This window comes from Triturus cristatus, chromosome 1_1 (assembly GCF_964204655.1).
Source record: "Triturus cristatus chromosome 1_1, aTriCri1.1, whole genome shotgun sequence".
Lineage (NCBI taxonomy): Eukaryota > Metazoa > Chordata > Amphibia > Caudata > Salamandridae > Triturus > Triturus cristatus.
Genome location: NC_140579.1, coordinates 330,821,495 through 330,836,383, shown reverse-complemented (window position 1 = coordinate 330,836,383; position 14,889 = coordinate 330,821,495).

The following is a 14,889-nucleotide window of genomic DNA, read 5'->3' as shown; positions in this document are numbered from 1 at the left end:
GAAGGACCAAGCTAAAAAGTACACCGAGGAGTGGGCTCAGGTACTTGCACCTGCATTGTATCGTAATCAGGTTGGCTTGGATAAATTGTCTCCCAGCCATGAGATTCCGTTGCGATCCACGCCCCAGCCACAACCCCAATACCCCATGCGTCGCGAAGCAAGACCTCACGTGGCGTCTATCCTTGAACAATTGGAATATCAAGGAGTAATTCAAACATGTGTGTCACCAATGAATAATCCTTTACCCACTGGGACGAAGCCTGACGGGTCGTACCGCCTAGTTTTGGATTACCGGCATTTAAACTCTCATTGCCGGACATGCGCGGTTCAAAATACTCACAGTTCGGCTCTCGTCGATAGTCTCGTGAGAAAACGGTTTAAAACCACACTTGACATTTCCAATGGCTTTCACAGCCATAACCTGTCCTCTCTTAGTAGTGAGTGGACGGCATTTACCTCGGGTGGCAAACAAAAACATTTCAAAAGATTACCAATGGGCTATAAAAACAGCCCTGGTGTCTTTGCCGCTCGCATGGTCTCTCTGTTAGAGAGCATAGACCCTGATGCGTACTCGTCTGTGGATGATATTTATCTCACAGATGACGAGTTGGGACCGCATCTCCGTCGCGTTGATCGTATTATTGTTTTGTTTGCAGACTTCGGTTACAAATTCAACTTTGCGAAGTCTCACATTGCGGATTATACAGTGTTGTTCTTGGGATAGGAACTCAACAATGAAGGTCGAGGATTGGCTCCGCACTTCCTAGAGAAATGCGCATGCCTACGTGCTCCCACGACACTGAAGAAATTACAATCTCTGCTGGGTTTTCTGAATTTCGGACGAATTTACATTCCGGATTATGCCCAGCGTATCAAGCCACTTTATGCCTTGATACAACCTACTTTTTCCAAATCATGTTGGCTGCCAGAGCTTTCAGCTATATTGCAGTCATTACAAGCTGATCTTCTTGCTTCAAAATACTTACTGACGCGTGATAACCACACTAACCTGGTCATAAGAATTGTGCCAGGCGCAGTGGGTTTCACATACTTAACGTTCAATGAGGGCGACACCGTCCCCATTGCCTACAAATCACACTTGTACACTTCGGCTGAACTGCGATTTTCCGCTGTCGAGAAAGTTCTGACGGCAGTGCAGATGGCGATTCTGAAAGAACGAGCGCTATCGCAAGGTAAACTCATGTTGGTGGTAACACCATATCCTGCCCTTGAGGCGGTGACAAAAGCAATTGTACCAAATTCTAAGGCTTTGCATCCAAGGTGGATACAATGGGCCACTTCCTTGACATCGCCTGACGTCACATATATCTTTGACGCGGCACTTCAGACTCAGGAGTTTTTGCAGTATGAATTCATTCATCCAGCTCCTCTGTCTTTGCGCCTGCTTGAGGATTACCATTGTGTCATTTACACTGACGGTTCTGCGCAACCGGCAACTGGATCAAAGCAAGCCTATTCAGCAGCCTGCGCAATTGTGGTCGGTACTTTCGTAAATGGTGATTTCCAATCCGATGTCGTGCATACGCAGTCATTGGGTGATTGTACCGCGCAGTTGGCGGAGCTTCGTGCTCTGGTGCTAGCGCTAGAGTTTGCTGATCCCCGAGTCACTACCCTTATAGTGAGTGACTCATTTTATTGTGTCCAATCATACAACGACAATCTACATTTTTGGTCTCAGAACGATTACCATGATTCCAAAGGTAGCACGATTAAGCATAAAACGCTTTGGGTTCGAGTGGCAGAACTTAAAGAACATCTGACTCTCGTGAATGTTATTCACACTCTTGGTCACCAACGACTTGGTGTCCATGCTGTCGGCAACAGCCTGGCTGACGAGGCAGCGAAAACAGCAGTGGCAACATACTTAGTAGTAGCAGTTACAAGATCCAAAAGTAAGATCGATGATGACATCTTGGCAGCTATTGCTGCTACAGAGAAGGGAACAAAATTTCCAAGAGGTTTCCCTTCTCGTTACCATTATCGCTTAAGTCCTGATAACGTCCCATTAGTGAGGATTAACGACGTTGGTGACAGATTGATTCCCAATGCGGACTGCAGACCATCTTTGATATTTGCAGCTCACGAGGGCATGGCGTCCGCGCATGCCGGCGTTGCAGCTACTGTATCTCTGCTACAACAACGTTACTGGTGGTGCGGTTTATATAAACAAGCCCGAACTTATGTTCTTAATTGTGACATTTGCCAGCAGATAAAACCTTCAACTGCGGTGCGCCCACCACAGACTCAGTTGTACATATCTAATAAGCCACTAGGTTGTGTTTATTTAGATCATTGCGGTCCATTTACCTCTGATACTGCGTACAAATACATCTTGGTTGCAGTAGATTCGTGCACACGTTTTCAGTGGGTGTGGCCACAAAGGAGTACTGATGCCCGTACTGTCATAAAGGATGTGCGTGTCTTTGTTGGAAGTCTTGCATGTGGTACCTTTCATTCGGATCAGGGTCCTGCGTTCGCCTCTAAGGCGTACAAAGAAGCCATGAGAAATTTGGGGGTCCAAGTCAAATTTTCGTCTCCATACCGACTTGAGGGTAATAGTGTAGTGGAGCGAATGAACCGTGACTTAAAGCAATCTTTGACAGCCAGGGTTTTAGGTACTGGCCGGAACTGGCTAGCCCACTTATATGACATGCAATGTGCACTTAATAATCTCCCTAGAAGGTCTCTGGGTGGGCGGACCCCATACATGATGCTCTTTGGCATACAAATGTTTGTCCCGGACCTTGATGGTCTAGACATGGCGGCGTCGGCCGCACCCTTTGACGTAGATGATCACTGTGCTGTATTGCAGAATCTTCAAGAAGCCAGAGACAGTCTAGCAAAGGAACACGTACCCTCCTCATCTGATGCTGCACTTCAGATTCCGGTAGTCGGCTGGCTACCTCGAGTTGGTGATCTGGTCCGTGAGAAGGTGGAGAACAAGAAGGAATTCGGCCCCTCTTATCGTGCACCAGTTCCAGTGCTTGGAGTACAGGGTACACGAACAGTCATTTTACCTCCACTTCCTGGTTGAAAGGATAACAGGTACATCTCTATTGACAATGTCAAGCTACAGCGAGTGGCCGATTCTTCTTAGTATGACACCGGCAGTTTCTTGCCCTTCGATGCTGAGAAATTCTGATGTGGCCCCAGCTTCTAACACCTTGCTTGATGTTGCCGTCGGGATGCATACAGTTACTGGTCCTTTATTGCCACCGACACCTGGTGGTCTACCTGAAGATGTTGAGTATGCTTATCCTGCAGATGTTCCATTGCCTGTTTTACAATCCACCACAGTTACCCAGTCACGATACTCTTTTGACTCTAATTCAATGACTTCTATTGCCTCGTCCAAAGTTTCGATTTTTGTGGCCTGGTTCAAAAGACATTTTTTAATTCCCCCTTGGACTTACATTTGGCTGGTGCTCATATGTATTTTTTTATTTATGTCCATTGGCTTTGTGGTAGTGTTTTTTAGACTCATCAATGGACACTACCTGAAAGAAAGATCTACAATTCGACTAATTGATGGAACTTTGGCCCCCCACTCCTCATCACATATCATGAAAAGGAACCAGACTTTTGTGAACATTACTGCCTGGCCTGTACGTGATGGGATCGCTTGGGATGCTGTAAAATTTCAAATACATTGCCCCACTGAAGTAATTAATGTGCCAAATGTATTTCGTGTTTCTATGGATGATGTCGTCAAGCAGAACATCCACTCAGATGATTGTGATGTACAAGCAATAGAAGCACTGTTTTCTGATTTGAAATATTATGCTGCATTTGATGCTGAGGATTTGTATTTAGATACTGCTAATTATGATGAGCAATTCTGCTATCAACATTATGGCACACATTTCCTACACAAAGCAAATACGTTTAGAAATTTTGTAAATTGTACACAATGGGAACACTGTCCCGCCCCTAGGTTGGGCAGCTCCACCACGTTAGTGGACAAATTCACATATTTTTCTGATTTCAGTGTGTCGAATCCGGCCTCCTTTTATTTTAAGGTTGCGCCTGAGTCTGCTTCTAAAGTTAGACTGACACACACCAAATTGTTGTATTCCAAGTCCTTTATGGACGAGTTGGCAATTGAAGGATATGATCTGTGGAAAGCTACTATCGATCTTAAACCGGTTTGGGGTTCTAAACCGTGGCAGGTACAGGGAACAGAAGCTTTGCATCGTGCCTGTCTTATCCCGAATCACATGTTATTTTTAAATTTGTCAATTTTTCAGACCACCTGTTTTGGATTGGCTACTTCTAAAAAATTTAATTTTCCCTCCATTCCGGGTCTGGGTGTTTATCCAAATTGGGGTAATCATACGGATCTGTCCCTTGCTATGTTGCAGTCATACATTTCCAACACATCCTTCAATATTTCTGAATTGAATCCGGAAGGGTGGTTGGTGTGGCAAACGAGTTCGAATTCCTGTCAACATCGGTTTCTGGATTTGGCACCGGGGTATACGCAAGTTTGTGTAGACACCCGTTTTGAGTCTTCTCACACTGTAACTACCTACTCAGTAGGAAAGTTATGCCAATCTTGGCTGCAACATTCCACCTTAGCATCTGTTAAACTTCATTTAGCGCGATTAAACGACAAAATAGATTTGAATGATTTTGTTAAGGGTCCTGCGGTTGGCAGGTCCAAGAGATGGGTGTATGCTATTTACAACGAAGTGTGGAAGCTTTCACAGATTGAGGCTGCATCCAGATTACGAGCTATTGACCAAGCCAATATGGTGAAAGTATTGGCTGTAATAGATAATAGCATTAACACCCTCTCTTCCAGAATTTATACCTTAGATAATATTGTTTCATCTGTGGTAGACATTGTGCAGGATGATTTGTCTGTATTGTATCATGGTCAAAATCAATTGCGTTCTATTATGCAGTTTGCATGGACGTTGCAAACGTTAAAGGCTGGGAAAGTCCCTTGGGATTACATGAACACTTCATCTTTGTTCCTTCCTTTTAATTTAACTGCTAAACAACAGTTCATGTCCATGAAAGATGCTACATACTCATTACTGCACATTGAAAAGTTAGAACCTTTACCTTTCTCTGTTGCTGAATTAAATTCCGCTGTGTGGCTTATACATGGGTTGATCACATTACCGTTCCCCCTGTTTAAGATCAGTTTGTTTACTTAAATATTATGCCCTTGGCAGATATGATCAACTTGGTACTGCCTTCCTGAACGAAGTTTGGTCACTCCCAATCACGTATAGGTGTATTAGAGACGGAAAAGAGGTATACTTTAAAGGTGAAGAGTGCACTTCCACTTCGGATCACTCTGTTGTGTGTAGGCACATTCAATTGCATGGTGCATGTAATGTGAACGCTCCTAATTTAGCTTGTGTCCTGAAAGGGATCCCTGTGCCAGTTATAACACCGTCTTTTACGCTGCTTGCTAACGGTAGTTATTTGCTTTTAAATAATGAAGCTTGCTGTGGGATGTTAGTGGGAATTCCCTACATAGTGACTGTATCACAGAGAGTGGTTTGCTGTAATAACGTTCTTTTCCCACCCCCGCATGGACGGCTCGATGTATCCATCTGGCCTTCCATACCAACCTTGAAAGCAGAGTTCAATAAGATGAGCAGAATAAGGGCTCTATTGTCTCAGAAAGAAGTCGCGTTGACTTCATCCCGGGAAACATTTGTCCTTCACGTAGCAAACACGCGCACTGAGGTGCAAGCGCTTTTGAATCTCCCACTTCATTTTGGGACCCTGATTCAGACTATCTTTAATGCCTCGGCAACAAGTGGCCTGGCTCATTTTTTTTTAAATTGTGGGCTCCGGCCTCATGACCTCCTTTCAAACTATTTTTGGTGTGATCCCGGCATTTTTTCATTCTATTTTTTCCAGCGTCTTCGGAGGTCTCCCTTTGCTTCTCGCCCTCGTAGCTGGGGTACTTTTGTTGATCTGCACACTACGCTATGGATGCACAACTTGCGTCTCACGACAGCAGGTCCCGGCTGTTACATCTTCGTTACCGGATGCTTGAATACTATGGCACATTGCCACTGGCGACCTTAAGCATAGCCTATGGATTGTCCTTCTGGTTTCCCTACTTTACTTGTGTACAGCCCGTCTTTCATTGCCTAGATTGTCCATTCCAATGGGCTCAGGATTTGTGTCTGTCGAACTCGGTGTCTCCTGCCCCGGATTATGATCGGCTGATGAGCCCCTTAGTGGTTCATGAGTTAGACTGTTCTGGCGTCGGGATTATGGCCTGTGGAGCAGCACATGGAGTCCTTGGGAATTGGGACATCGGAACGGCTGCAACTGACTTCTTAGCGAGAAGTTATCTTGAGGAGCACGCCAGTTGTCCTCGAATGGTGCTGGAGGCTCCGGTGGTCGAGGAGCATGAATGTTCCTTCCCCGTGCTAAACTGGATGGCACATAATTTTGCAGAACGTTCCAATGATTTCCTCTTGGAAGCTGTTGCAACTTATTGTGCTTATACATTGATGGATTGACTTTTTTGCACCTTCATCTCGTCATATGTCCTTCAATTATGTTTTTTTAGCCTTTAAGTGTTTTTTTTCTCTTCAAACTTTTTCACTTACCTTATATGGACTTATAGTTCATGCCCTTGGTTCCGTTCTATCAAACTTGAACTCTGCGTTCTTGCAAGTGCGCCCCTACTAGTTAGTGGTCCGATCAAGGGGGGGGTGTAGTGAAGATCGTTATCTGTATATGTACAATGCTAAGTTAGCACAACCGCGTTAGATGTTAGAAAGCCATCTTGCCGCTTTTGCTGCTTTTGCACACAACACTGTAGTCACATGTTATTAACTTGAGAAATGCTTGCTCGACTTTGCTTCACATGAGAATTGTCTGTTGTTCACATCCCAAAAAGTGAGCAGCGACCTTGGTCTGTACATCGTGTAAAGAAACAGTCTGGGTCGCTAGACGGTGCATGTTGTTGGGTTCAGGTTGATCGGCCCATCATTTAGCCATAACACGCACGCAGCTGCAAATACCTGAAAGTCGGGTGCTTTTAATATTGCAGTGTTACATGTTTTTCATTACATTCGGCAGAAGAGCTTTCCCAGGAGCAGAGCCTAGCTGATTCTGTGATCTCACTGAGCTGATCTTTACGGTATGGGGTTCCCCATTCAAGCCTAGAGACCTTTTACTAGTCTAATAATAATAATATTAGTTTGCTAGCGAAAGGAAGGTGGCTGAGATCCACTGTCATTTTAGTATGATTACTCCTTTCATTTTCTATGGTATTGTAACTATGCTGATGGTTTTGATTTTAATCATTTGTCTGCTTATGTTAGCCAAAGTACTGCATCTTAGGACACGAGGTTTATAAAATAAACTCTTTAAACTTTACCGTGTCTCTGTTTATTCTGTTGTGGACTGATATGAGAATAATTACGAACAGGTATTTCTGATTCCCACCATTCCTGAGAAATACACTAAGTCGCTTATTCTGGGTTGTCTATACAGTGGGACCGCCGAGCTAAACCTCGGATAACGAATGGGACACTGATGCTGGTCGGCTAAGTGGTTCTGAGGTGAGTTTTTGGTACACCACAATTCACTGAGGTCCTGGTTTCCTGTGCATAGTTCTGTGCATAAGCAGAATCCCTGCAACATGGCGCACCTAACGTTTGGTCTATTGATTTGAAACGCCTTAGTAGTGCTTATATTAGTCCACAACACCCTCACTCTGGTTTCCGGTTGACAGGAGTGACAGTTTAACCTACCTGTGTTTCGACTAATAGGTTCCTTCAAGCTTGATCATTAAAAAGGTTATTTTTACTGAACCCCTGTGCTACTGTTGATATCGTTGATACTCTTTAGTGTGTCCTAATGGCGGTAGACATAGCTGCGCATAGTCGTGCACCACTATGCCATCATTTGACGACGTATGGGGTGCCAGATGATGGGATGGCTGTTATTTTTGTGGTGAGCGCTGATGCGTCATACCCGTATGAGTTGTTTTACTAATGGGTGACTTTTCCGGCAGTGGATAACGATGATACGTTTCATACCTTTGCCCCCACACAGCTGCTTGCGGTCTATACCCCGTATAGGACACAAGAAATTCCAATCTCTGCCTGACAGCATACCATTTGGTTTAATGGTGCCCTTCCCCATGCGGTTGCACCAGCGAGAATGGGCCCGTTGTCCATTGCAGGGGCCACAGGGCCGGTGCTGGCCGGCTTTACGCCTCATCCCGCTATCTCACAGTTGCGGTGGCTGAGTTGCGAGTACTACACACAGCCCTGATGACAGTCCATAGGGCTTTAGTGCAGTACGTGTCACGCAACGTGCAGGTAGGAACACCTGCTGTTGCGGGACAACCAACGGACCACCACACGGTGGTTATTAGTCCTGTTATGGTTAATTCGGTAGTCAGCAAGCGCCCCCAAAATAAGGATGAATTTGCTTACTGGCTTGCTGAGAAATTTGACCAACTGGAGGCGGTTTTTCCGCATACGACTCCTGTGGAGAAACGCAGGATCCTCACCATTAGTTTGCCGAAAGACCTGGTCCCGGATATGGCCGATTGCACTAACTGGGGTAAGGTCTTTGCCGCGACCTATTCGAAGTGCTATGGCACTCCGTCTATGTCTGTACTACCGTCCGTCATCAAAAAGGTTCAAGAGAATCACGGTGCGGAGGCTGCTATTGAATTGGGAATGAGGCTTGTCGACAGCTTCGATGTGGTATGCTGCATGGTAATGGGCAACCTCAAAGGAGATGCCATGCAGTTCCACGTTGCAAATATGATGGACCTGGTGAATGTTGTTCACATCACAAACAGTGAGCAGCGACCTTGGTCTGTACATCGTGTAAAGAAACAGTCTGGGTCGCTAGACGGTGCATGTTGTTGGGTTCAGGTTGATCGGCCCATTATTTAGCCATAACACGCACGCAGCTGCAAATACCTGAAAGTCGGGTGCTTTTAATATTGCGGTGTTACATGTTTTTCATTATATTCGGCAGAAGAGCTTTCCCAGGAGCAGAGCCTAGCTGATCCTGTGATGTGATCTCACTGAGCTGATTTTTACGGTATGGGGTTCCCCATTCAAGCCTAGAGACCTTTTACTAGTCTAATAATAATAATATTAGTTTGCTAGCGAAAGGAAGGTGGCTGAGATCCACTGTCATTTTAGTATGATTACTCCTTTCATTTTCTATGGTATTGTAACTATGCTGATGGTTTTGATTTTAATCATTTGTCTGCTTATGTTAGCCAAAGTACTGCATCTTAGGACACGAGGTTCATAAAATAAACTCTTTAAACTTTACCGTGTCTCTGTTTATTCTTTTGTGGACTGATATGAGAATAATTACGAACAGGTATTTCTGATTCCCACCATTCCTGAGAAATACACTAAGTCGTTTGTTCTGGGTTGTCTATACATTGGGACCGCCGAGCTAAACCTCGGATAACGAATGGGACACTGATGCTGGTCGGCTAAGGGGTTCTGAGGTGAGTTTTTGGTACACCACAATTCACTGAGGTCCTGGTTTCCTGTGCATAGTTCTGTGCATAAGCAGAATCCCTGCAACATGGCGCACCTAGCGTTTGGTCTATTGATTTGAAACACCTTAGTAGTGCTTATATTAGTCCACAACACCCTCACTCTGATTTCCAGTTGACGGGAGTGACAGTTTAACCTACCTGTGTTTCGACTAATAGGTTCCTTCAAGCTTGATCATTAAAAAGGTTATTTTTACTGAACCCCTGTGCTACTGTTGATATCGTTGATAATCTTTAGTGTGTCCTAATGGCGGTAGACATAGCTGCGCATGTCGTGCACCACTATGCCGTCATTTGACGACATATGGGGTGCCAGATGATGGGATGGCTGTTATTTTTGTGGTGAGCGCTGATGCGTCATACCCGTATGAGTTGTTTTACTCATGGGTGACTTTTCCAGCAGTGGATAACGATGATACGTTTCATACCTTTACTCCCACACAGCTGCCTGCGGTCTATACCCCGTATAGGACACAAGAAATTCCAATCTCTGCCTGACAGCATACCATTTGGTTTAATGGTGCCCTTCCCCATGCGGTTGCACCAGAGAGAATGGGCCCGTTGTCCATTGCAGGGGCCACATGGCCGGTGCTGGCCGGCTTTACGCCTCATCCCGCTATCTCACAGTTGCGGTGGCTGAGTTGCGAGTACTACACACAGCCCTGATTACAGTCCATAGGGCTTTAGTGCAGTACGTGTCATGCAACGTGCAGGTGGGAACACCTGCTGTTGCGGGACAACCAACGGACCACCACACAGTGGTTATTAGTCCTGTTATGGTTAATTCGGTAGTCAGCAAGCGCCCTTAAAATAAGGATGAATTTGCTTACTGGCTTGCTGAGAAATTTGACCAACTGGAGGCGGTTTTTCCGCATACCGCTCCTGTGGAGAAACGCAGGATCCTCACCATTAGTTTGCCGAAAGACCTGGTCCCGGATATGGCCGATTGCACTAACTGGGGTAAGGTCTTTGCCGCGACCTATTCGAATTGCTATGGCACTCCGTCTATGTCTGTACTACCGTCCGTCATCAAAAAGGTTCAAGAGAATCACGGTGCGGAGGCTGCTATTGAATTGGGAATGAGGCTTGTTGACAGCTTCGATGTGGTATGCTCCATGGTAATGGGCAACCTCAAAGGAGACGCCATGCAGTTCCATGTTGCAAATATGATGGACCTGGTGGATGTTGTTCACATCCCAAACAGTGAGCAGCGACCTTGGTCTGTACATCGTGTAAAGAAACAGTCTGGGTCGCTAGACGGTGCATGTTGTTGCGTTCAGGTTGATCGGCCCATTATTTAGCCATAACACGCACGCAGCTGCAAATACCTGAAAGTCGGGTGCTTTTAATATTGCAGTGTTACATGTTTTTCATTACATTCGGCAGAAGAGCTTTCCCAGGAGCAGAGCCTAGCTGATCCTGTCATGTGATCTCACTGAGCTGATCTTTACGGTATGGGGTTCCCCATTCAAGCCTAGAGACCTTTTACTAGTCTAATAATAATAATATTAGTTTGCTAGCGAAAGGAAGGTGGCTGAGATCCACTGTCATTTTAGTATGATTACTCCTTTCATTTTCTATGGTATTGTAACTATGCTGATGGTTTTGATTTTAATCATTTGTCTGCTTATGTTAGCCAAAGTACTGCATCTTAGGACACGAGGTTTATAAAATAAACTCTTTAAACTTTACCGTGTCTCTGTTTATTCTGTTGTGGACTGATATGAGAATAATTACGAACAGGTATTTCTGATTCCCAAAATTCCTGAGAAATACACTAAGTCGCTTGTTCTGGGTTGTCTATACATTGGGACCGCCGAGCTAAACCTCGGATAACGAATGGGACACTGATGCTGGTCGGCTAAGGGGTTCTGAGGTGAGTTTTTGGTACACCACAATTCACTGAGGTCCTGGTTTCCTGTGCATAGTTCTGTGCATAAGCAGAATCCCTGCAACATGGTGCACCTAACGTCTGGTCTATTGATTTGAAACACCTTAGTAGTGCTTATATTAGTCCACAACACCCTCACTCTGGTTTCCGGTTGACGGGAGTGACAGTTTAACCTACCTGTGTTTCGACTAATAGGTTCCTTCAAGCTTGATCATTAAAAAGGTTATTTTTACTGAACCCCTGTGCTACTGTTGATATCGTTGATACTCTTTAGTGTGTCCTAATGGCGGTAGACATAGCTGCGCATAGTCGTGCATCACTATGCCGTCATTTGACGACATATGGGGTGCCAGATGATGGGATGGCTGTTATTTTTGTGGTGAGCGCTGATGCGTCATACCCGTATGAGTTGTTTTACTCATGGGTGACTTTTCCGGCAGTGGATAACGATGATACGTTTCATACCTTTACTCCCACACAGCTGCCTGCGGTCTATACCCCGTATAGGACACAAGAAATTCCAATCTCTGCCTGACAGCATACCATTTGGTTTAATGGTGCCCTTCCCCATGCGGTTGCACCAGCGAGAATGGGCCCGTTGTCCATTGCAGGGGCCACATGGCCGGTGCTGGCCGGCTTTACGCCTCATCCCGCTATCTCACAGTTGCGGTGGCTGAGTTGCGAGTACTACACACAGCCCTGATTACAGTCCATAGGGCTTTAGTGCAGTACGTGTCACGCAACGTGCAGGTGGGAACACCTGCTGTTGCGGAACAACCTACGGGCCACCACATGGTGGTTATTAGTGCTGTTATGGTTAATTCGGTAGTCAGCAAGCGCCCCCAAAATAAGGATGAATTTGCTTACTGGCTTGCTGAGAAATTTGACCAACTGGAGGCGGTTTTTCCGCATACGACTCCTGTGGAGAAACGCAGGATCCTCACCATTAGTTTGCCGAAAGACCTGCTCCCGGATATGGCCGATTGCACTAACTGGGGTAAGGTCTTTGCCGCGACCTATTCGAAGTGCTATGGCACTCCGTCTATGTCTGTACTACCGTCCGTCATCAAAAAGGTTCAAGAGAATCACGGTGCGGAGGCTGCTATTGAATTGGGAATGAGGCTTGTCGACAGCTTCGATGTGGTATGCTCCATGGTAATGGGCAACCTCAAAGGAGATGCCATGCAGTTCCACGTTGCAAATATGATGGACCTGGTGGATGTTGTTCTCATCCTAAACAGTGAGCAGCGACCTTGGTCTGTACATCGTGTAAAGAAACAGTCTGGGTCGCTAGACGGTGCATGTTGTTGGGTTCAGGTCGATCGGCCCATCATTTAGCCATAACACGCACGCAGCTGCAAATACCTGAAAGTCGGGTGCTTTTAATATTGCAGTGTTACATGTTTTTCATTACATTCGGCAGAAGAGCTTTCCCAGGAGCAGAGCCTAGCTGATCCTGTGATGTGATCTCACTGAGCTGATCTTTACGGTATGGGGTTCCCCATTCAAGCCTAGAGACCTTTTACTAGTCTAATAATAATAATATTAGTTTGCTAGCGAAAGGAAGGTGGCTGAGATCCACTCTCATTTTAGTATGATTACTCCTTTCATTTTCTATGGTATTGTAACTATGCTGATGGTTTTGATTTTAATCATTTGTCAGCTTATGTTAGCCAAAGTACTGCATCTTAGGACACGAGATTTATAAAATGAACTCTTTAAACTTTACAGTGTCTCTGTTTATTCTGTTGTGGACTGATATGAGAATAATTACGAACAGGCATTTCTGATTCCCACCATTCCTGAGAAATACACGAAGTCGACACTGTGACAGTGCACAAGTCCCGGGTCCGGGCCCAGCTTCCGAACCCTAGCCAGTCCGGGGAGAGCCTCCCCGGGCCACGGTGGACACCCTTCCCCAGCGCACGGACCCTCGGCTGGCTTGCAGGATGGGGGGCTCCCGCAACCTGGGACACTGGGACGGAGCACAAGCCCCGGGTCCGGGCCCAGCTTCCAAACCCTAGCCAGGCTGGGGAGAGCCTCCCCGGGCCACGGTGGACACCCTTCCCCAGCGCACGGACCCTCGGCTGGCTTGCAGGACGGGGGCTCCCGCACCCTGGGACACTGGGACGGAGCACAAGCCCCGGGTCCGGGCCCAGCTTCCGAACCCTAGCCAGGCCGGGGAGAGTCTCCCCGGGCCACGGTGGACACCCTTCCCCAGCGCACGGACCCTCGGCTGGCTTACAGGATGGGGGCTCCCGCACCCTGGGACACTGGGACGGAGCACAAGCCCCGGGTCCGGGCCCAGCTTCCGAACCCTAGCCAGGCTCGGGAGAGCCTCCCCGGGCCACGGTGGACACCCTTCCCCAGCGCACGGACCCTCGGCTGGCTTGCAGGACGGGGGGCTCCCGCACCCTGGGACACTGGGACGGAGCACAAGCCCCGGGCCCGGGCCCAGCTTCCGAACCCTAGCCAGGCTGGGGAGAGCCTCGCCGGGCCACGGTGGACACACTTCCCCAGCACCCGGACCCTCGGCTGGCTTGCAGGACGGGGGGCTCCCGCACCATGGGACACTGTGATGGAGCACAAGCCCCGGGTCCGGGCCCAGCTTCCGAACCCTAGCTAGGCTGGGGAGAGCCTCCCCGGGCCATGGTGGACACCCTTCCCCAGCGCACGGACCCTCGGCTGCCTTGCAGAACGGGGGGCTCCCGCAACCTGGGACACTGGGACGGAGCACAAGCCCCGGGTCCGGGCCCAGCTCCCGAACCCTAGCCAGGCCGGGGAGAGCCTCCCCGGGCCACGGTGGACACCCTACCCCAGCGCACGGACCCTCGGCTGCCTTGCAGGATGGGGGCTCCCGCACCCTGGGACACTGGGACGGAGCACAAGCCCCGGGTCCAGGCCCAGCTTCCGAACCCTAGCCAGGCCGGGGAGAGTCTCCCCGGGCCACGGTGGACACCCTTCCCCAGCACACGGACCCTCGGCTGGCTTACAGGATGGGGGCTCCCGCACCCTGGGACACTGGGACGGAGCACAAGCCCCGGGTCCGGGCCCAGCTTCCAAACCCTAGCCAGGCTGGGGAGAGCCTCCCCGGGCCACGGTGGACGCCCTTCCCCAGCGCACGGACCCTCGGCTGGCTTGCAGGACGGGGGTCTCCCGCACCCTGGGACACTGGGACGGAGCACAAGCCCCAGGCCCGGGCCCAGCTTCCGAACCCTAGCCAGGCTGGGGAGAGCCTCGCCGGGCCACGGTGGACACACTTCCCCAGCACCCGGACCCTCGGCTGGCTTGCAGGACGGGGGGCTCCCGCACCATGGGACACTGTGATGGAGCACAAGCCCCGGGTCCGGGCCCAGCTTCCAAACTCTAGCTAGGCTGGGGAGAGCCTCCCCGGGCCATGGTGGACACCCTTCCCCAGCGCACGGACCCTCGGCTGGCTTACAGGATGGGG